This window comes from Hydra vulgaris, chromosome 06 (genome assembly GCF_038396675.1).
Source record: "Hydra vulgaris chromosome 06, alternate assembly HydraT2T_AEP".
Classification (NCBI taxonomy): Eukaryota; Metazoa; Cnidaria; class Hydrozoa; order Anthoathecata; family Hydridae; genus Hydra; species Hydra vulgaris.
This window is the reverse complement of record NC_088925.1, coordinates 2,486,655-2,511,528: the sequence shown is the minus strand read 5'-3', so window position 1 is coordinate 2,511,528 and position 24,874 is coordinate 2,486,655. Positions and strand designations below refer to the sequence as shown.

Genomic DNA, 24,874 nt, shown 5'->3' with positions numbered 1-24,874 from the left:
GTTTCCAAAACTTTAATTATTGCTGTCACAATTGGAATACAGGAACTGGTGCAAGAGTCAACACCTGACAACATTTTTGTTGTCTCGTCAAAAACACATAAAATGTTTACCACTTACAATCTTGGACAGAAAATTCAATTCCCACTGAAGGAAATTTGAATAAGGTGAGAGCAATGGCTGGCTTCAGGTGTAAAGTTTGCTCAAGTATATAATAGGTAGAGTTCCATCTTGTGGCAACATCGCTTTTTAAGCCAAGTTTGAGTTTTGTATCCGTTTGGGTTTCTTGCTGTCCGTAAAGTTCAGTGTAGAAAGCAGTAGAATGGGATGTGTAAGAACGGAGTTTTCGACTCTTTGCAATCAATTCGTCTATGATTGGGTATGAAAATAGATTTTTTTTGATGACAAGTTGAAGGGAGTAATTTAGGCATTCAGGTGACATATAATTACAGCTTGGTTCATTAAAGACTGCTTTTACATTTGCTCCATTGTCTCTTAAGCAAACTACAACTTTTGAAAAAATTTTCCACTCCTGTGTTGTTGTTTCGATCTTGTTGAAAATGTTTTTTGCGGTATGCCTTTCATCAAATTGGTAACAAGAGATGCAGAATTTAACACGGTTCTAATCTTTGGAAATAAAGTGAACCGTTTTATCCAGGTAGCCATGATAAAATGATGACCATGCATCAAGACAGACTGACACACTTTCAGCTTAGATCTAGTAAACTTTTGTGGTATTTTTCGCTTGCAATTTCGTAATTAGGAGCAACAAGAGCATGATGCCTCGAAAACCCAGCATCATTGACAATAGACCATGATTGGAGGTCAAGAATCATCATTTCAAATATTGACTTGTGAAATTTTTAACCTTTTTCAGAACCAGTGTTAATTTTTGAAGAAGCTTGAACCCATTTCGGAGTTGTGGATTTTAACATGTCAAGTCTTTGTTTTTTTGATCAAATATTGAAAATTGGAACTGTCTTTCTCTTGTTTAATTTCAATTCAGCTTCTTTGTTAGCTTTTGGATTTCCTGAACTTTCTGGCGCAAGGTTGATGTTAGGATGATGATTCTTCAGGTGTGACGTTAGCCCATATAATCCTTGTTTTTTGGGGTCGTCTGATCCTCTCGAAACTTTGTCGTTGCATATTTTGCACTGAACTATTCTTGGATTGTTTGCTTCAATAATGAAGTATTTCCATGCTAAACTTGTTTGTTTTTTTTTAATTCATTTTGTTAGAATGAAATAAAAGACGGTTATTTAATGTTGCTGGTTTGCGTCAAATATAAATATTAAAAATATAATTGACATGTTTTTTGTACTTCCAATATTGATTGTAATGTCAAAAAGAGTAGATTTTAATTTGAATTGAAAATGAATCCGAATTTAAAAAATATAATTTTGAACTAGTTATAAATTGTTCTAAGTAAATAAATTATACTAAACAATTACTGAAATTCATAGGTGACTTTGAAAACCTGGATTTTCATCAGAATTAATAAGTCAAAAAAAGTAATAAAAAATGATTTTTTAAAAAACAATCAACTTTAATCATATAAAGATATTTTGTGATCCAAAAATTGCATGAAGATTTATTCAAATTTTTGGTAGTACGGAATCCAAATTAGCCCTAAATCTAAAACCTGATAAATCTAAGGTTAAGTCATATTGAACTTCTGACAACAAAACATTCAGCAAAAATAAGCTAACTGATAAAGAGTTGTTTTGGGTCTTTTGTTTGTTGAAACAAAAGACAAGGAGAAGATGATATAAGCAGTAACGTTGTAATAAAATCTGTACATTATAAATCAATACCAAAGTTGCCTATTTTTATTCTTTCTTAAGGAATATTTCCAGTACTCTTCAAAATTATAACTGCAAGAGTTATACTAGTACTCGGTACTAGTTCTTAAATCGTAAGTTATTCTCATTTTTAGAATGGAATCTTTAAAACAAACAACTTGGATTCAAATGAGCTCAATCACCTGAACATGTTATAAATAAACTTGTTCCTGATTCAGGTGTTTGAAAAAAACTGCGAACTTTTATAGATTTTAGCAAAGCCTTTGCAAATATAAAAATCATATTCTAATAAAATGTTAGTAAAATACGGAAATCAAAATACCAAAATAACTTAGTTTAAAAATACCAGAATAACTTGGTTTAAAAACTATTTATTTGATAGGAAATAAATAAGATGATGGAAAAACCAAAAAATGATTAAGATATCCATATTAGAACCGCTTTTGTTTTTAATTAACACGAATGATTTAAATAAAGCTTCAAGCATTGTAGACTCAACTTTATTTGTTGAAGACACTAATATGTTTTATTCCCATAGTGATATAAAAGCGCTGTTTAAAACTGTCAACAAAATTTTTTTTAAAATAACTGAATGTTTTAATACAAATAAACTGTAAGTAAACTTAACTAAAACTAAATATACCTTTTTTAATCGCTTTTATCAAAGACATAACACTCCCGAAATGTTAGCATTCAGAGTCATAACTTTAAAAGAGAAAACACAATGAGGTTTTAAAGCGTTCTCCTTGATGATAATATCACGTGGAAAAATCACATAAACTTAATCGAAGATAATACTTCTAAAAATATCGATAAACTTGATAAGGCAAAACCTAAATCAAATATGCTTCAAATACAGCTATTTTGCCTTTATTCACTTTTTTTCCCAATTATATTAACACTGCTGTTTAATGTAATTCCTTTTTTATCTCAAAACATGAGTGATTATTTATCAGTATCAATTGAAATTGGAATTATTGGGCAACCTCCTCAAGAAAACATTGATAAAATAACAGACAAGTACAGCATTCCAAACTATGCCTGGAATAATCTTGGTTTTTTACAATTACTTAATGATCGCTTAAATACTAACTTTAAATGTTACAATTTTACGAATGACAATTACGATGAAGAAATTATCAAAATATATGCTATTATTACAAAGTCTACATCTGAGGCACTTAACCAATATTTATCTTGGCTAATTGCCTCACAAAGATTTTTTGGGTGTCCTCAAAAATTTTGAGTGCAAAGACGGTTTTTTAAGAAAAAATCGTCTTTGCATTCAAAATCATTGTGGACACCCGAGTTAAGCCGAGGAACAATATTCTTGCATTTTATTTTTAAAAATGGTAAGAAACTGGGTTTGTAAATGATTTAAACTTGCTAATTTTTATTCCATACCGGATGGCACGAAAAAATTTCCGCAACGTTGTCAAAAATGCTTAAAACAAAAACCTGAACAAAGAATACATAAAAGTTTAAAAGTTGAAAATACAAATACAAAAATTTTTTGGAATACTTTTAAAAATATAACGAACGATACAAACATGAAATTTTTGTATCGTTCGTTTTTGAAAATTGCTTAAACATTAAAGCATTTACATATACTTCTATAAATTTTAAAACTCCACCTTTTACAAAGTTTGACGAGGTAATTATATCAGATGAAAATATAAAAACGGTTATTTTTCGCCTAAAATTAAACAAATCCAAAGACGCCTTTGGAATCTCAGCTGAACATTTAAAGAATGCAAACTGTGAAGCACTATCAGAATGGCTCAGAAAATTCCTTAACTTTTCTATTAAGCATGAACAGACTCCAAAACCGATATCTACATCACTTATTATACCACTCGCTAAATCGTGTAAAAAATCCTTAATTGATCCAAATAACTACCCTGAAGTTAGCATTCCAATTTTTACGAAACTAATAAAATCTCTTATCTTACTAATCTATAGAGATTAGTATAAGGATAAGGTATTCTATTAAAAATAAAAGAAGCTCATCCTCTTTAATTCGGTTTTACTAAAAATAGCTCAACCGTACACGTTGAATTTTTTATTACTTAAACAATCAGACACTACAACAACAACAACAACAACAACAACAACTCACCTGTCTATCTCTGTTCCTAAATGCTGAAAAAACGTTTGACAGCTACAACTGGGACATTATGTTTGAGAGATTGTACAAAAATAAAAAGTTATGTGTATTTTTAAAACTTTGTATATTATTTATACCATACCCTCATTTTACTATGAAAGCAATGCTTCTGTTTCTTATCTAGGTTGCAAATTATATCCATTCTATTTATTGAAAAGAGTGAGACAGGGATCTACTCTCTCGCCTCATTTGTATAACATTTACATTCAAAACCTACTAGAAACATTACAAAATGAAAGCATCGTAGGTACATAAGTAAATGGAAACTATGTGTTGTAATATATTCTGATGAAATTATACTTCTTAGCACTACTCTCTGTGGCCTATAAAGGCTTTTTAATACCTATTTTTAATAATATTTAATATAATATAAATATAAATAATATTTACACAAAAAAAAAATGAATAAAATTGAATGCTGACAAATCCAAGTTCTTGTTCACCAAAAAAAAGCAAATTAAAAACTGTAAATACTAACTAATAAAACTAGTCATCTAGACTTAAAAAGTTTAACTTTTGTCTAACATAATTGTTTAAGTATTGATTGCAAAATTACCAAAATCCGGGCAGTAATCCAAACTTTAAATTAATCAGAAATCCATTTCGTTCCCTTAAACTCCATTGTTCCGTTATATAAAACTTTGTTCCGACACTAATTTATGGTCTTGAGCTTTGTGAACATAAAAAATATTAATGCAAAAGCTTGATGTTGGAAAAAAACGCACTGAAGTCACTCCTCAACGTTTCAAAACATAACAAAAATCATGTTCATCCCTTATTTTTTATTGAGGATATATCAATAATAACACAACAAAACAAGCTAAATTTATTTATTTGCATGATGAACAATAAAAAGACATTTAATATTGTTAAGTCGCAACGGAAAAACAAAATAGCTCCACAACCTTTTTTAGATAGTGTCAAGCGTTTGTGCAATAACCATGAACTAAATCTAGAGAAAAAAATGCAAAATTAAAAAATGTAATTCCTAAATCGGATCTTCAAATTCTAAAATGTGCAGTTTAGTGCAAAAAAAATTTAATAATATTTTGTTTATCCTGAACGAAACTTTAATTTACCTTTATATTGAGTGTTTAACAAATACATAAATAAAAATTAAAAGTACACCACCAATAAAAAAACCCATTGAGATTATCAAACCATGGTTCTACAAACCTAAAATTTCTGAGTGTTTAGCTAATAAATATTTATCATCTTTTAATTTTTATTTACAAAGTTAATAAAGAAACAGTTCTCATTATTTTCAAAACTTTGCTTACAGGAATACAGCACTTATACCCAACTAAATATTAAAATAATAACTATATTTAAACTAAAACTCACTTTGAAGTTTCCAAATTTTTTTTAAAAGATAAAACTAGCCCTCAAGTATGGAACATAGTAATCAAAAATGACATTAAAACGCTTGCAACGTTAAATCATTTCAAATCAAAAAGGTTTTCTTAGTGCATCTTAACAACATGTAAAAAAAAAAACTCTCACATATTAATTAGTTTTTATTCATGACATATTGAAACACCAAAATGAAATGTTTTTAAATTACCAAAAAATAACTAACATTAAAGTTGTTTAAATTTTTCTACCCACCTGTTGTGCGCCTCTTTAAACGCGGTGTAGTGGTAAGGCGTAAGCTCGGACGAATTTTGAATTCGACTCAAAAAAATTTGACTAACTTGAATTTGGGGTCAAATTCGAATTCAAATTTTTTCAAATTTTTTAAATCTTAATTTGAATTCAATTTTTAATTTCGAATTCTGATTAATTGGATAAAACTTTGAAAACATTTGAAATTCAAATTTGAGTTTCGAATTTGATCAAACTTGGAATTGAATTTATAATTAAGTCAAAAGACACAGTTTTTTAAGCAGTTATAAAATAGTTCCAAGCACTGCAACAAAATTAAGCTTTATAATAAAATTCTAAAACATTAGGATTCTATTTTTGCGCGCTAAACTATGCTTTTATTCGTTGGTATTGAAAACTTGAACATTTTCAAACAAAACAAACAATAGAATGTAACAATTAAAAACTCTGAATTCATTGAAAAAATTGCGATAATTCTAAACGCATTCAAAACAACTTCCTTTGCGCGTAAATAATGTCCAAGGGAATTGTAATGTTGCAATCGCTGTTACATCTTTAAAGAGCAAATCGTATATTAATGTCCATACGGAATTATATATGTAGCAATCATTACAATATAAATAAAAATAATTTAACTTATAATTTTACTACTTCTTGAAAAAGCTAGTTCATTTTAAACCAAAATTAAGCTAAAATCAAGTCAGCATGGTTAAAGAAACTTACCAATTGTGGTCTTATTTTGAAAAAATCCAACCTCTTAACAAAAAGGACAAAAGTAATTCCAAGGTAACTTGTCAGATTAAAGTGCCTGTAGGAACAGGACCAATTTGTGGAAAGATTTTGTCTACACCTAACTCAAATACTAGCTCCCTGAGAACTCATATTAGATCTTTACATCCAGAGCAGTTATTACATTTGAGGTAGCATGGAATCAAAACAGACTGATGATACTAAAAAGCTTGATAAGTTATACAATCAAGTTGAGAAGAAAACTTCTAACAAGACAGACCGATCTGGCCTTTCAGATTCAACTCTCTCTGATTCCGGAACTGACGTTGATGCTTCACAAAGTAAAATAAAATTTAATTTTGACTAAATTCGATTTTAAAGTAAAATAGTAATTTTTGCCAAACTTTATAATTTAAAATGAAATGATTTTTCATCGTTAATATAAATCTTTATCAAATTTAATTATTTAATATACCGATTTTGTATCATTAAATCATTTAATTTAGGTCTCGCTCACCCCAACAATAAGCAAACCAGAAAGAAACTTTTTCTGAAGTCTCCATTTCGTGGTAGGGCGTCATTTGTCACAACCACACCACCATACTTTCAGAGGGTTGTCAAACACAATGTGAGGTCACCTGTCCAGCTGAAATTTGATTTGGCTGTGATGAAGTATTTAACAGTCAGTAATCTTGCCTTCAACCATGTCAAAGAGGCAGCATTTCAAAACTCTATTAAATACTTGGATCCAAAGTTCCATGTGAAGTCCGCCAGAACTATGGTTAGAGCAAAACTTCCTTTTTTTAACCGACTGGTCAAGGAGGCAGTGACAAACAAGATTGTAACAGATCTAAAAGACAACGGCGTTGGAGTGGCTTTCATAACTGATTTGTGGTCATCAAAGTAAGTCATTTGGAAAAAGTTGTTAATCCATTAAAAACAGGATTTTGTGAGTTTTTTAACCGGGGAGGGAATAACATCGGATGGCCAGGGTTGAATTTGCACTAAGACGTCCTAGGTTAAATCAATTTTTGGCGCCCTAAAAAAGATTTTGCAAAATGTTTACGTCAAAATCAAAAAATAAATTAAATGTATAATTTTCAGGAATTTTTTGGGCTCCATAGAATCTAAATTTTTGCAATATTCTTCTTCATTATATTGTTTTTTGTTCGTCCGACATGAATTTTAACATTTTTTTAACTTAAATTAATTATTTATTCTTTAATTTATTTAGAAATGTTTCAATTTACTAAATATATAATAGCAATGAAAATTACTTGATATAAATATATAATAGCAATGATTTTGTATATAAAAAGAGAAATGACAACTTTTTGAAAGTCGTAGGGCCCTAGGTCGCGGTCTAGTCATACTTTAGGTAAATACCGGCCTTTTGATTAGCATAAAACAACCTGTTAGTAATAAAATTTAATATAAAAGAAAATTCATTTTCTTGTTTAGAAACTTCGATCCACTCCTTGGTTTGACACTTCACTATATCTCAAAGAAGTGGACCCTAGAGAAGCTTCTAGTGTATTGTGGAAGTGCAGAGGGGAGACAAGTGATAATGCAGCTAATATGCTAGCAGCCATCCTAAAACTAACAAAGAAAATTAAGGAAGCCCTTGGGTGTATTGACCATACACTTAACCTTGTGGTGACTGAGTGTCTCAGCATCCTCGAAGTGAAGAATGCTGTTGATGCATTTAGGAAACTGTCATCTAGAACTCACAAAAACAGCATTGATCGACAGAGGATCAAGAAAGAGTATGTCAGGATAAACAATCAATGTAAGGATGATTCAAACATTGAAACTGGTAATTAATTTGTTTAAACTTCAATTTTCAATTGAAAAAGTCTTCAATTTTAAGTTTGGATTATACATTCGTTATATGTATATATTTTATATTTTGTATATATTATATGTTTATGTTTATATTTAGTTATTATATACAAATTTGGTTTTTACATGCCAAAATAAGACTTTTGTTGTTGGCCCGGAGCTATTTCTAAAAAAGTCTATGATAAAAAACTCCGCTAAAAAAGTTTTAGTCCTTAGTGTGCGGGGCTCAGAGCTTTATTCGCTAGCCGCCGCCCCCCCCCTCCTTAATTCATCGTTGATATTATTGTATATTGTATATTATAAGACAGTTAATTTCACGATTTGAATAAAGTTGCATTTAAACCTAGCTTGACTAGTTCTAAACCAAATTTTTAACAATAATTCTTTTAGTTGAATTTGTCATTGAACCTGTTGAAACCCGCTGGAATTCCAGCTTGATGATGATGCTACCCATTCTAAAGTTAAAGCTAGCTCTTGAGAGGATCAGAGAGGATTTTAGCAAGGCAACTGATCCCAAGTTGAGAGAAAAAATCCCTACATCAGAGGAATTTGAACAGTTGAATGAGATTTTTTTCCGAATTAATAAGATTTGTTATTCCCGATAATTTTAAATATTTCTTAAATTAATTTGCTTTTTCAGTTTTTTTTGAATTATTTAGTTATTAAATATCAGGTCCTATTTTACGGGGTATGGAAGACTTTCTGGCCCAGGCCTGCATTAAAAGGGGACAAAATGCTTCTCCTTTTAATTCAGTCCCAAAATTTAGAACCCACTTGTTACCAAGGGCCTCCAAATTTCGAATTTGTCTAAGCCATTTTTAAGAAGAGTAAGGGCCTGGTTCGTATAAACTAGTTGAATAATAAATATAATAATTTTTTATTCAGATTGTTGCCGTCATTGGTCCACTCACCAAGATTGAAGAGATGTCTTTATTATTTTCTTCTGACAAAAAACCAACCATCTGCTATGTAGTATTAAAACTTTTTCGATAGTTATCTAAATTCTTAACTCAATAAACTAACAATCAACAAGGGGACCAAAGTATTCTGCAAAACCTTACAGTCAAAGTTGGAAAAGAAATTTCCGGTTTGTGGGACCAAAAACGAGCTCTATGCTTATGGAGCGATTCTCCACTCATTTTACAATGGACTTACACTTGCCGATAATGAAAGTCCAAATTAGAGGGAAATGATTGAGCTGATGATCAAGGAGAATGAAGTTGAGCTAGTGAGATTAGGTAATTGAAATTCAAATTTTAAATTCGAATATTTTTTAATTAAAAGAAAAAAATTGTATATACATTTTTTTTTACTATAGTCATTATTGTTTTTAGGACTAAACGAGATCTTCTCAGTCTAGTCAGCCCACTCAGTCACTTTTTGAGGCAGCCATTAGCCCCATGCAGTTGGAAATAAACAGATACCTCAACTTGACAAATCCTCCTCCAGCCGATGTCGATGTACTGCAATGGTGAAGAAGGCATCTTTCAGAGTATCCTCTTATTGCCAAGTGTGCCAGAAAATACCTTTGTATTCAGGTAAAAAAAACTACTATGAAAATATTTTTTTTTATAAATAAAACTTTTTTTTGAAATAGCTTTTTAGAACGCCAATTTCCAAAATTCATAAAACCAATTTTTTAAACTTTCGTCACTCATATTTAAATTTGAATTTTTGTCATTTGAAAGCCAATTTTTTCCAGTCTATTTTAATTTAATTTGTTTGAAAATTTGACACAATATTGAGAAAGATGCTGAAGAGGAACTTCTTTAGGAAGAAACAACTGAAGAGGGTAAAAGAAATAAAAGAAAGTTGGATGACTGTCTTCAATTCAAGACTGGGTCTTCTTCAACCAGCCAAACTACAATATTTTCCTAAATATTGTAGTTTGGAACCTCTTGAAGCAACAGAGATGAAAATCCACCAACTACTCTTTGGTGCCTAATAGACGTCCCCCACCCCTCCCCCTTACCTTCGCTGCTAATTAATTGTTCAAAAATTTTTCATTCAGAACATTCTTATTCCAACCCCCCGGCTATTAAATTTTAGAAAAAATTCCATCCATGACAAGACAATTTTTTATAAAAATTTTCTTTTTCACTACTTACTTACGTTCGTAATATCATTCATTCAAAAAACTTTGTTTTAAAAAAAAGAACGTTCTATTTTCTTCTTCCTATCGTTACGTCATTATTCATTAAAAAAGAAATTTTCTTCTTTCTATCGTCACGTCATATCATTTACAGTACTTATTTACTTGTATACGTTGTAATTTCAGACTTCTGGACTTCAGTTGATATTTCTTCTTTGGACTTTAGTACTTCTTTATTTTATATTTACTTGTTTTCAAACGCTAATATATATGTTAATAATTAACAAAAACATTACTTAGTTATTGCTTTAAGTATTTAAAAAAACTCGAAATTTTCCAAACCCTTCCCCCCCCCCCCCCCCCACACACACACTTATTCCAGCCCCCTGCTTATTAAGTTTTAGTGATATTTTCAACCCCCACCCGCTTATTCCAACCCCCCAACCATTAGGCACCAAAGAGCATTCCAAGCGCCCCCCCCCCCCCAACCATTAGGCACCAAAGAGTAATAGCATGCAATGCATTGAAAGTGATTGATTTATCTAAAAATGTGGAAAATATTCCTTTTTGCTCCTTTTGTCAAATGTGTAAGTAAAAAGATTGTTAAAAATCAGGAATAACATCCAGTGATTCCATATAAATATTATTTTCTCACTCGTTATTTCATAAATGCTTGAACTCAAAAATTTATTGTTTAAAGAGATATTTGCGATAAAATGATGACAGATAATAAATAGTGGAGCCCTTAAATTATATTTGCGCTTGTAAGTATATTAAACATATAAAAGAAATTTTTTTCAGTCTACGAAACCTATTCTACATCCACCCCCGTTCAGTATTTCGATATTAAAGGAAGTTTAACACTTATTTCAGTTTTTGCAAATTCTTTCGGCGCACTTATGTCATTTCACACTTATGTCAATTTGCCTGTTTTCGCAATTGATTCCCACTTAAGCCAGTGTTTCCAAATTCCTTTGCCACACTTATGCCAGTTTACACTTATGCCAGTGTTTGCAAGTGCTTTGCCCTTATGTAGATTTGCAGGTATGAAATTTGCACTTATTCAGTCGCCTCTCAGTTAGATCTCCCCTAACCCCACCCTTGATGAGTCATAAAGCCCTGGTTGTTTACCTAAAAGAGAAACCGCGCTCAACTTGTTTCTCCGCTCAGCGGCCTTGTTCGTCGAGGTTCGTGTTTCGAAGTTATAGTATTGAGAGAGGGTTGTAACCACAAAAAAGTAGCCTCCTCAATTGTAGTGGCCTTCTCGGCCTTGGAGAGGTGAATAGTAAAAAAAAAAATATTATCCATCATACCTTCAATTAATCCTAACGAAAGTCCAAGTTCACAACCAACACAAGTATGAAAATAATATGAGTTTATAGAAAGTAATATGAAATTATAAAAAAAGTAAATTATAAAATAAAATTCATGTTATTAACTACATAAAACTATATCCACTGATTTTCTACAAATATCAATACAATGGTATGGTAATGGCAACAATGGTAGCAAATGACAACTGCATTAAGAAGATTTTTGTTTAAAAGTTTTCTCAAAAACTAATTTTTAATCTTTTAAATCGATAATCTTTATAATTGTCTTCACTTTCAAATAAAGTTTCAGACTGTAAACATTTATACTTTATTAAAATAAAAGTATCGTTAAATCAATTTAATTTGATTTTTTTTTTTTTTGCAAAAAAATGAGTAAAATGAGGTGAGTAAAATGAGGTGAAAAAGGAGTTGTTTAAGAATTTTAAATTTTATTTTTTTATTTTTACAGGGAAAAATTTTTTATTTTTTTTGTTGTTGTTGTTTTTGTAGCGAACTTTGAGAATTTTGTATTTAAAAATATGCAAATCAAATAAAAAACTTTCTAGTTTTCTTAAGAAACTTCATTCAATTGAAGGAAGTAAAAACTTCTATTCGATCGTATATTTGGAAAAATAAAATATGCAAATTTATGGGTAATTAAAAGAGTTAGAGTTGCCATTTGTGCGGTGCTTTTTAATGTAATTAAACTCGGTGTCTTTTACATATGGATTTGGCATGCATATTTGAGAAAACCAAACCTTGTATTTTAAATTCTCTACTAATATTTTTCACTATTTTGACTTGTTGAAGCATTAACTTTACGGAACTTTTTACACTCAACTTGGTTTGCTGCAGTTGTTGTCATTGGATTCGCTGTTTTGGCTTGTTTAATTTGCTGCTCATCGTCAAAGTTAAACATAGGTCGTTTCCTATCTTGTTTTGCTGCATTTTTGCTGTAATCTCACTAGTATTTTATGTTTATTAAAACACTCCCTTTTGAATATTAGCACGTTTATATTTCAAATTTTTTTGTGTCAACACGCTGGATGCTAAACATTTGTTAGAAAATCTGGGGCAAACAATCGGAATAATCGACAATCGGAGTTGCTATAATAGAACACAAATTATTTGAAAGCGTTACCGCTACCTTCCGCTTCTATGGCAACCAGAATTCGCTGCGGTTCCACCGGTACTTTTTCAAATTTTAAAAACTAGTAGCGTTTGTCCACAATTAGTCCGCCACAAACATTTTCTTATATCTAACAATTCACCATTTTTTACTTAAAAATTAATTTTTATATCTAAAAAACATATCTAAAACTTTATACCAAAAACAATTAACGATTAGTAGAACAAGAATAATTTATGCAACCATGACGCTGTGGTTAGAGTTCTGGCTTAAACCAGTTTAAGGTTTATATATGCACTAGTCAGATAAACAACATTGATACTTGCAGATGGTTCATCCCCGGCAGCGAAACGTGTTTATTGAATTTTCGAAAATTTTCTGACCCGCTTACCCTTACTCACACACACACTGACCTTAACAATTAGAAAATTACTCACTAATATGTAAAATATTTTTAGCGCAATCAGGCTATAAAAATTATTAATCTATAAAAAATTTCGTAAATCTATATCTTGTAGAAAATGAGCAAGTTCTTAACCAAAGCCTATCCACTTTGCGAAACTCCTGTTAATTGATCGAAATTGCATTCTGGGATGTCCTGCATGACCTCTTCCGAAACTAACACAAATAGTTTTTTTTTTAGTTAATCAACTTTGTTGCTAATCTCAATTTTGTATTAAAGATATATCAATTTCGTAAAACTAAGATAATTCAATTTTGTTAAGATTACCATTAGAATGTTTCAATAAGAATAAAATAATGGGGAAAAAATATTTTGTAGAACATAAAGTTAGTGTAATTTTTTTAGAACATAAAATTATTTTATTAAAAATAAAAGTTATTAACATTATACATTAACAAAAGTTATTAATATTATACATTATAACATAAATAAGTCTCATTACAAAGAATTATATTGAAAAAATAATATCATAATATATCAAAGGGCAATATGTACAATATTTTTGAAATTGCAATTTGACTTATGGGGTGTGTTTTTGTTCTTGTTTAAAAATTTTATGAAATAAAAAATTCTTGTAATAACAAAAAACATAATTTTTTTAAAAAGTTATTAGCACATCTTAATACAAAAAAAAAAATTAAAAAAATAGTATCATAATATATTAATTATGAAGAATACGTGCAATTTTTTTTGCATTTGACTTATTGCGTGGGTTTATGTCTCTGTTTAAAAATTTTATGAATAAAAAATTCTTGTAATAACAAAAAACAGAACAATGTTTTTTTTCAAATAAAGCGCATGTTCTTTATGTTGATTGTGCAAAAACTGAAAATGACTTTTTTAATTTTATTGATGAGAATCATGGCCAGTCCATCTCTTTCAAGATATTTATCAATAAATTTCATAAAAGTTGTTTCCATTTCACAAACTAGTGACATAAAAGCTGATGGATTGTCAGCTGAACTAAGAAAGAGTACTTTTGCACACCTATGACATAACTTAACCTTTTGAATAAACCATCCAGCCATGTGTAAAAAGGCTTGATCCTTTGGTTGCATTAAAATTTTTCCAGTAAACATATAAAATGATCCTGGATGAAAATAAGATATTCCTTTAGGTATGTTATTTTCTGTTTCATAAATTCCACAATTAGTGGTTGTTTGAGTACAACACTTCATAAAATCATTTAGATTGAAAGCTGTCTCAAAATTTGAATCCTTTATACAGTTGCTATTGAGTTAGCTTTTTTCTTCAGATAAAAGTAATAAAGCGTTTCTATAGGCAGCTCGAAATTTTCTAACATTTGGACGGTCATTCCAACAATCTTTGCTTCGAATAATGAAAAAAAAATTCTCAATGCAGTCCTGATTAAAACGAGAAGTACAAACAAACTGAAAATTGTAAATTGTTTTTGATACTTTTTACTAAATGTGGAGGATCAAAAATAACATGAATATTTTTATCATTGGAAGGATTAGGAAAGTAGGGTAAATTTTTGGAAAACCCAAGCAAACGTAAGGCAGCTATTAGTAGATCCTTGATCACAAACTACACATCTGATGTGTAAATTAGTTTCTTAAACCTTAGAAATGGTTCCACATAGTAAAGAAGCCAAGTCAGCTGTTGATACTGTTGAATTATTATAAAAATAAGCTATTGGTTGTTTCCATTTATTTGCCAAGCCTCTAACCATAATTACAAGAGCCTGATTTAAAAGTTTTCCATTTTTCATACCATAAACCCTGTCATACTCTAAATGCTGCTTTAATGACATTTCATCCATAACAAGACTGACATTACAATCATGTGGATTCATTGCATCAGCACGTAACTTTAATAAAGAAAACAATCGAGTAGGAAACCCTTCCTGAAGATCTGGAAATACACGGGACAAAAATAATAATAAACAGGTTTGACTTGGTAAACAGAATATTGTTCGCAAGACGTTAAAAGTTTGAGGACTATGAAAAAGAAATTCGCAAAGCCGAAACTTTGTCACAAACTGCCCAGTTTTCCTTTATTGACTCGTTTACTCATTTCTAATTGACTTCTAAAAAAACTAACTTGTATAGGAGATAAGTATTTCCTGGATAAATTTAAAATATGTTTTATAGACCCATCACAGTTTTTTGGGATTTTTTGTTTGGATTTTAAATGTCGAACTCGTTTATGTAGTCTAGAATTTTTGACTCGCAATGTTAATAGTAACCTTTGAAGTTTGTTGAAATTTATTTTATTAGTAGACATTTTGTTCTCTAAATTACTATCTGAATTAACAGGTAAACAAACAACTTGCTTTTTTGCTGGAAATGAATGACGTTCAACTGGTGATTTTCTTTTGCAACCAACAAGTGGAGGAGGATTTGGGATGTTAAAAATAGTAGGACTTGCTGATTGTAACAAACGTTTTCCATTATTATTTGTAGAACAATACATTGTATGTTCAAAATGATTACTGCACAAATAAAAGTTTTTGTTTAAAAATACAAAATCTTTTTCGTCTAAATCTTTCCTACGACAGTTGATGACCCACTGTTTACATCTAAAAATTAAACAATAAAAGAATATATTTTAAAATACTACAATTATAATTTTATAAACTTTTTATGAAAAAAAAAGTTATTATAAATAATATTTGAATTAGCTTGCCTTTTTTCGTTTTTAGGAAAACGAAAAAATGAAATATCTTTACAGTTTTTTACACTTTTATTTCCACAGTTTATAGCAGCACAAAATAATGGCATCGTTATAACTTAGATCGAAATTCTTTTAAGTACATAAAAAAATAAGTTTCGCTACTTTATATTATAAAATTTACTTTATTTTCATTTATTAAAATATTATAAATATTATATTAAATGAAAATAAAGTAAAAGAAATTTTAAATCATTTCTAAATTTATAATTTTAAATCATTTCTAAATTTCAGACTTTATTTTCAATAAATGAAAATAAAGTCTGAAATTTTAAATCATTTCTAAATTTTAATAGTAGTGGATGACCGCTTTAAATTTCTTTTGTTGTAGCAACCGTAATCCACTACCATATGCTGAGAGAAAACGATTTCGCAACTCCGCTACCATACAGAGAGTTCACATGTTGCGGTGCTGCGGAGGTGAGGAATAAGTTGAGCTATTTCCTAGCTCTGAACAACACTAAAAATTGGTTGTAAGTTGTTTTTAAAGTTGACATTGTATGGTTGGTGCTACACAAAGTAGGCAGATACTAGATGTTGATTTAGATTCGTATGACATTTACTAAGATGTTGTTGTTACTAGTGTTGCTGTTGATGCCTCTGGTTTAAATTCTGGTGGTTAAGCTGACGAAGCAGGCCCGTAGAAACAAAAATTATATCACCATTGTAGTAGTATATAGTAGTAGGTCAATATTTTTTGTCAAACGAACGTACGCCGAAAATACGGATAACAAATTAGGTCCTCTATATCCTTTTTTTTTCTTAATTTGTGATCGCTTTCTTTTTTTAAAAAATTTCAAAATTATTTATTTAAAAAATTATTTGGAGGCGGGGAGGGGGCAAGGCAAACCCTGTTCCCCTGCCCCCCCCCTCCTTCGGTTGCTACGGGCCTGCTAAGAATTAGGTTAAGATAGCAGTGTTTTAAAGATATTAGCAATTTTTTGATTTTTACCAATTTTTTTTTAAACTTTACCAGAGATAAAAGGTTTCGCTTACATTTCACTAAAGCATCCCTTTGATAAATTGAAAATATTCGTCTCTGAATAGAAATGTAACATTTTGTACTAAATCCTTTTGAAACGGTAATAAACACTAACATCAAGAACCGCGGAATGTTTAACGAAGAAGTTTGTAAGCAAATTAACATCCGATCGGTGACATTAATCAAGTGTCCATCTACGATTAAAATACGAACATCTGTAGTTTATATTTTAATTGTATTTACCGTGGTTAACAGAGACGCCAACATCATCAAGTTTCTAGCACTGATATGAAGTTTTTTTTGGCGCTCTGGCTTTTGCGGAAGAAAGACGTATTATTTAATAGCGAAAAGTTTTTACATAAAAAAAAATGGATATTACGATGAAAAACATCAAAAAAATGATTTCTAGTAAGCTTGAAGAACATAAAAAAAGTATTCTCAAAGAAACGGAACGCTTATTAAAAGACCAGGAAAAATCATTTACCTCAATAATAAGTGCAAATCTCAAAATTATCACAGATAGATTAGACATGCTAGAGAATGACATTAATAACAACAAATGTAAAATATCAAATATAGAAAAAGACCTACCTGACATTAAAGACAGCCTAAATTTTCAAGAAAACAACATCTCGGAAAAAATATCACAAATAAAGAAATACTACGACAAAGAAATCAATTCATTATATAAAAAATCCATAGATCTAGAAAATCGATCGAGAAGAAACAACTTAAGAATAGATGGAATACAAGAAACACTAGGCGAAAGTTGGGAAGACTGCGAAAAAGCTGTTAAAGAAATTTCAAAACAAAACTGAAAATACAAAGCGAAGTAGTGGTTGAACGAGCTCATCGAATCGGACAATTTAAAGACAACAAACCAAGAACATTAGTTATAAAACTTTTAAACTTCCAAGACAAAAACAAAATTCTCAATGCTGTAAAGTATCTTAAAGGAACTGGCCTATACATAAATGAAGACTTCGCTCAAGAAACAATATATCATCGAAGAAAGCTCTGGGAAGAAGTTAAAATATTTACACGAGATTTTAAAAAATAGCGCAACACACTTTTGTTTTACTGAGTAAACGCGTTCTAAATTTTAGATTCTAAAATAATGGCAATAAAAAATAAAACAATAGATTTTGAAACGATGCGCTTTAACGTCTTTGAAACCGCGAATAATATACTCAATGACGCTGATACGCAAATTTTTCAAATGTAAAATTTTAACTCTCGATATTTTGAAACAGAAACTTTCAAAACTGAACTTGAAGCTTATAAAAATAATTTTACGGTAATTCACATAAATATAAGAAGCATAAATAAAAATTTTGACAAACTTAAACATTTCCTAATTGATTGCAATTATTCATTCAGTATGATTTGCCTAACAGAAACTTGGTGTTCTGATGAATCAATCCAAAATAACTCTAACTTTCAAATTCCAAATTAAAAATTATTATCTTCTGAAAGGAAAGCATACAAAAAAGGAGGAGGGATTGGAACTTATGTTCGGAATGATCAAGTGATAAAAGTGAGAAAAGATCACTCCATTTCTAACCCCGATAGTGAGGTCTTTACAATAGAGATCATCAACTCCAAATTTAAAAATTTTATAGTCTCTACCTGTTATAGGCCACCTGAAGGTAATATTAAAAAATGTTCTAATTATCTAGAAGAAATTTTTCTTAAAATCATTAAAGAGCAAAAAAAGTTGTTCTGTATCGGGGACTTAAACATAGATTGTTTAAAATACAAAGAGTGTCCGATCACTAAATTATTTTTTGATAACATGTTTCAACATTGTATTTTACCAATTATTAATAAACCCTCGCGGGTAACCTCGAATTCTATTTCTGCTATAGATAACATACTAACAATCTCATTTCTAGATACCTCCTTAAAAGCAGGAATAATAAAAATTGATATAACTGATCATTTTCCAATTTACTTTACAATAAAACATGATACAAAAATAAATAATAACTCGAAAAAAAAATTTATAAAAGAAAAATAAATAAAAATTCTATTAAATGTTTTAAAGACGCACTATCGGCAGTAGATTGGGTTAAAGTGTATCAAGAATGTAACCTTGGGAACACAAACTCTGCATATAATACTTTCACAGATATATTTCTAAAACACTATAATAATCATTTTCCAATCAAAGAAAAAGAACTAAAAGTAAAACATTTGAGCTGTCCATGGATCACCAGCGGAATCAAAAAATCTTCAAAAACTAAACAAAGACTATATGTTAAATATTTGAAAAACAGAAATGAAGAAAACCTATCTACTTATAAACAATATAAAAATCTTTTCGAAAAAATCAGAAAACATTCTAAAAAAGTTTATTATTCTAAATTACTTCAAAAAACAAATGGAGATACCAAAAAACATGGAATATCATGAAAGAAATAATCGGAAAAAAGTATATAAAAACAAATAGCTTACCAGATAGAATTACTATAAATGAAATAGAACACAACGATAAGAACTCTATTGCCGAACAATTCAACAATTTCTTCGCAAATATTGGCCCTAACATGGCGTCTAAAATTCAAACCGCAAATAACTCCTTTGAAAATTATTTTACTGATCTAAATAGCGAACTAACTTTCAACGGATTAAGCTATGAAGAACTCGAAAATGCAAAAAACTCTTTAAAAATCAACAAAGCACCAGGAATTGATGAAATTTGCAGCAATATTGTAATGAGTATCTTTCCGATAATAAAGAAACCTCTCTTCGAAATATTTAAATCTTCAATTACAACAGGAACCGTTCCAGAGAAATTGAAAATTGCAAAAATTGTACCAATATATAAAACTGGAGAACCATACTTACTAAACAATTATAGACCAATCTCAATTCTTCCTGTATTCTCAAAACTCCTCGAACGAATAATTTATAATAAATTATACCAATATATAACAAACAACAATATCTTAAATACAAAACAATTCGGCTTTCAAAAGCAACATGCAACCGAACATGCAATCGTAGATCTTGTAAATAGCATCAACTACTCATTTGTTAATAAAGAACTTGTTTTAGGAATCTTTATAGATTTATCGAAAGCATTCGATACTGTTGAACATGCTATCCTGCTCAAAAAATTGGAAAAATATGGCGTAAAAAATGTTGCATTACTCTGGTTTAAAATTTTTTTGCTAAACAGACAGCAATGTGTTAATACTGATGAAAATGTCTGTTCAAAATTGCTTAAGATTAAATGTGGCGTTCCCCAAGGTTCCATTCTAGCTACCTTATTGTTCTTAATATACATTAACGATCTTCTGAAAGTCTTAAACAAACTTGATGTAATAATGTTTGCAGATGATACTAATTTATTTTATTCATCTCAGTTTATTAAAGAACTCTTTGAAACAACGAATATCGAACTTGAAAAACTTGATATCCAGAACTTAATATCCAGAAATGCCATAATTACAAAATTAGATAACCTAAATTGTTTGAAAATCTTACTAAAAAAATTCGTTTTAAATATAAACAATTATATGAACTTACACTAAACTAATACTGAAACTAGAGCCAAAATTAACGTTGAAACGAAAATCCCAAAAAATTTCAATAACAAATATTAATATAAAAAATATGTAAATCAAAAATAATTTTATTTATGCCTAATCATATATTTATGTGTGCAAAATCTAGCATTTATCAATTATTTTTTATCTTACATTTTATTATATGTGAATCCAATATAAAATGAACTACCATTATATTTTGTGAAACTAGAAACATGTAAAAACAAAAATACAAAAAATATTACTAGTACAAGCGGTTTCTTGATGACAAGACCATCTGGTCTTCTGCAAGTTTCCCGCGTTCTTTTAATGTCTGCCACGTTAAATTAACTTTGCATAATGACGAAATGCTTTTTTACTTGCATACAAAAAGCTGCTTGAAGTGATAAAATATTGCCAACAGCTCTGATGATCAACTCCATGAGTTGATGGATGGTTTGAAAACAAATGCGGTTGACCATAGTGTTGGAAATAGTTGTTAGCTAGTGTGATGACGTCATTGTTAATATTACCAAAGCCCTACTAGGATATTTTGATAAGGGTATCTATTCGAGTTGATCCAAGTTATTGCGGAAATCTTTTTTTTAAACCACTCCCAGCTTTTTTTATGTTAGAATAGATTTAATAATAAGATTTATTTAATAATAAGTTTATATAAAGAATTTTTAAAGATTCTTAGGCCACTTTGGATATAATTAACTAATGAAAAATCCACGCGTCAAGTTAACAGTTAGCGTGTTTTATTTAACTCCATAGTTCACAGTTTCTTTTATTAACTCATAACTGAAATAGTAGAATTAAATTAATTTTAGAATAAAAAAAATATTATTGACCGTAGTCAAGACCTTTTTTTAAAATGACATAAAGATTACAGTTTTAAATTAGGAATTAGAGTCGCATATTTCAAAAAAAGAGAAAAAAAGTTATAACGTGGCCAAAAACTTGCCAATTTATCAAAAAAGTTTTTTTTCATTATAAAAACTTTACATCATCTTGTATCTTCAAAAAATAGATTCTCTACAACATGATCAAAAATTATTTATTAAAGAACAAATTAAAATCAAAAAAAGTTAAAATTGTCTTAGATAATTCATTATATCCTTTATTTCTATCCTGCTTTACTCTAAAAATTAAACACACATACACACAAACACATACAGACTAATCACATACTAAATGCTTTAAAATATTTTATCAACCAAAAATCAATTTTTTTGTTTGAAAAAAAAAAGATTATTAGGTTCATGACTAGTGCCGGATTAAGGAAAACCGGGGCCCTAGGCACTAGAGTCCCAGTTTTCCTCAAAACTTTTAGGGAGCCCCATTTTTGCATAAAAAAAGTTGTTTTTGTAGGATTATTGAGTAATAAGGTTACGTACATTCATTAATGTAAATATTTACCAATGTACATAAACCTTTTCTTCTTCATAGATATAAGAAATTATGTGATAAATCTGGTATTTTTTATTGTTTTAAACATACTACTTTTTTTTTAAATATATTTTACATATCTTTTTTTACGTTTATAATTAGGAAATTTATAACTAGGACATATTTTTCTTCCTATATCTTTTATCGATAAAATCGTTTATTATATCGTCAAAATCGATCTCTTGAATAATATCTGATTCGATAGACATCAAGCTCAGCATGTGTAATCTCTCCTAAAGCATGGTACTTCTTTTCTCAATTTTAGTTCGGTTTATTTTTAAAAACGAGAGCTCCGCAGAATAATTTGTAATCACAAGTGTTAAAAAAATCCGAAGAGCAATTTCAACGTTTGAAAAAACAGATGGAAGGTTGTCATGAACTAAAGTTTCGTAAAGTTCAGAATAAGAGAACTGAGTTTTTGATGCAAATTTTAACTTGACGTAGCTGTGATATTGCCTCAAGTTGTTAGAATAAAAATCAACCAAATTAGAAACCTTCTGTCGATATTCATGTTTCAATAGTTCGAAGTTAGTCAAAAATAAAACATCGAAACATCGAGGAAAAGTTTAAACTTTGCTTTGCTCATTAATTTCTGTCTTAATCTTATAAATAATAACTATAAACCCATTGGTACAAAAGTTATCTCGAGCAGGTAATATCACGGGGCATGAAGTTTTTTAGAAGTAATATACGGAGCATAAAGTTCTTTAGAAGTTCTTCTTTTTAGTCCAGCTCGCGTTGTAACATTTGCATAATAAATACCTGGCAAGATTGATTTTGAATTTGTTTTCAAGTTCATCAGAATTATCTTTCATTTTGTCTTACATACTTTCTAAGAATGAGAATATCAACGCGCAAGTTTTGAGATCAATTTGTTCTGACTGAAGAGCTTTGCTTATCGAACAAAAACTAAATCAAATATTGCTCCACAATACGAGCATGAAGACAAATTCAAAAGTTCATTTTATACATACTTAGGCAAAACGTATCGAACAACTATACTTAGTTGGTCAATGTGAGCAATGTCTGGAGTTGAATTGACTGAAATAATAAAATCGCGAGCAACTAAAATTTTTTATATAATGCGAGATTGCACTTTTTCTTCCATAATATTATTCAAGTCCTCACATATTGTTTTTGATAAGTAAGATGGATTTCTTTTACCTTTTTCCGCATATGTTGCAATGTGGTTTTTCAAAATGGGTCAAACTAAGCCATTAGCTCCGGCAAAACCAATTAATTCCCATTATTAGGAACATCAAAATGCTCGTTTGTCCCCCGAAAAGGTAAACCTTGTTCTAATAATGTTATAATGACCGGTATGTGACGTTTCAATACTTTCTTTCAGTAATGTTGCACCATTTGGAAGCTAAAGTGTGAACTTTAGAAGAGAACTTTAGGAAAAACTTTAGAAAGAAATGAAGAAGGAAAGGAAGAACTTTAGAAAAAAATGAAGTTAAAGGGTGTCACACACAACAGAGCTTTGTTTTCTCCGAATATATGTCAAAATGCATTCTTTGTGAGGAAATTCATTTTCAGGTTGATGTATTTGAAAAATATTATTCCAATCATTAAATCCATTGCTAGTACATTTGTTTGATTCTTCTTTAGACGCAAAAAGTTTACAAAGGAAACAGTACACAAACCTAGTTGTTGAGCCATTCTCGCAAAAACCTTTAGCAGTTTGCTTTTTTCCCATAAAATGTGCTCTGAACAACATCGTGTTTTGGGTTCTGTATTGGAAAATCTACGAGAACACTAAAACGGTCCAGAATGATTTTGACACTCTTGTGAACCACGGTTAATCCAAAAACTAACGTCATCTTTATTAAAAAGCCCAGGATTGGTTGAAGGACTTTCCAAGATTTGCTGAAGGACTTTCCAGGATTGGTTGAAGGACTTTCCAGGATTGGTTGAAGGACTTTCCAGGATTGGTTGAACGACAGTCCTTCTCAATAGTAGATTTATTTCCGCAAGCAGGAGGATCAAATATGCAGCCGTGGCGCAGTGGTAGCGGACTTGCCTTAGAAACGTTATATACGTGGTTCAAACCCCCACCTCTAAGCAAGTTATGCGACATCGGTTGGGAAGGAGGCGTGAACTTTCTATTAAATGCTCTTCTGCGGTGCTCTGTGATAAGACTGTAAAGACTTCTTGGGACACCTAAAAAATAAAAATAAAAATTTGACTATGTGTTGCTAAAGATTCAACCAGCTATCATTCTGAAGGTTGATTTATTTTAATGAGCAGGAGAATCGCTGCTGTCGATATAATCAATTTTACATGTTTGTGATTGAACATTTACTAACACTGCTATAAATATTCATTACAAAATGCTTAGCATTTGATGAAACATACAGTAAGTAATAATTTATAACAATTTCATTACTAACAGTTTCAATTTTTTCACTGGGATATAGAGACATGGTAACAGACGCAAAAATGAAGTTATTTTTTACAATTTTTGCTAAATTAGCAGCATAATTGATTTTTTCAGCTAGTTTTCTTTTGTTTGACTCACTTAGGTAAGATCGTGTCGTGATTTAATCTATGATAATGCATAAATAAACAGCTGCCAATTTTCATATTAAATTAAAAATTAAAAATGTTCCAATAAAATCCGACTTAATCAGAAAATTAGATGAAAAAGATCATCAATTAAATAAGTTTATTTGTGTAAACATGAAAAATGAAACGAACACTTACCTTCTTTAAAGAACTTGCAATGGATTATTGTTATGATTTAAACTACATTGTTTAAATCATAACAATACAATGTAGTTTAAGCGGTTGAGAGCAGCGGTTGAGAGCTAAAACTTAAATTTTAAGTTTTAGCTCTAAACCGCTGCAATCAACTTTTCGCGCGCAGTTTTAAAATTTTGAACTAAGAAATAATAGACAATTCAAAACAAATTTTTAACAATGCCAAAGATAAAATAAAAAACTGTTAATAAAAATTATTAATAGCAATATATAATAGCATTAACAGCGAAGTAATTAAATATCAAATTAGTTATTAAAATAACTAGTTTGAAACTTATTTACTTAAAATTATTTATTAAATATAAATAAAT

The 24,874-nt window shown here is 29.7% G+C and overlaps 1 long non-coding RNA gene across 1 annotated transcript; it reads right to left on the bottom strand.

The window, feature by feature from the left end:
* Positions 1 to 18,746: 18,746 nt before the first annotated feature.
* On the bottom strand, positions 18,747 to 20,285 carry LOC136081580 (uncharacterized). The gene is made up of 2 exons (XR_010638916.1): positions 19,273 to 20,285; positions 18,747 to 19,057 (listed from the first exon to the last, which is right to left on the bottom strand). It is a non-coding gene; the product is annotated as an uncharacterized LOC136081580 (long non-coding RNA).
* Between the last annotated feature and the right edge of the window lie 4,589 nt (positions 20,286 to 24,874).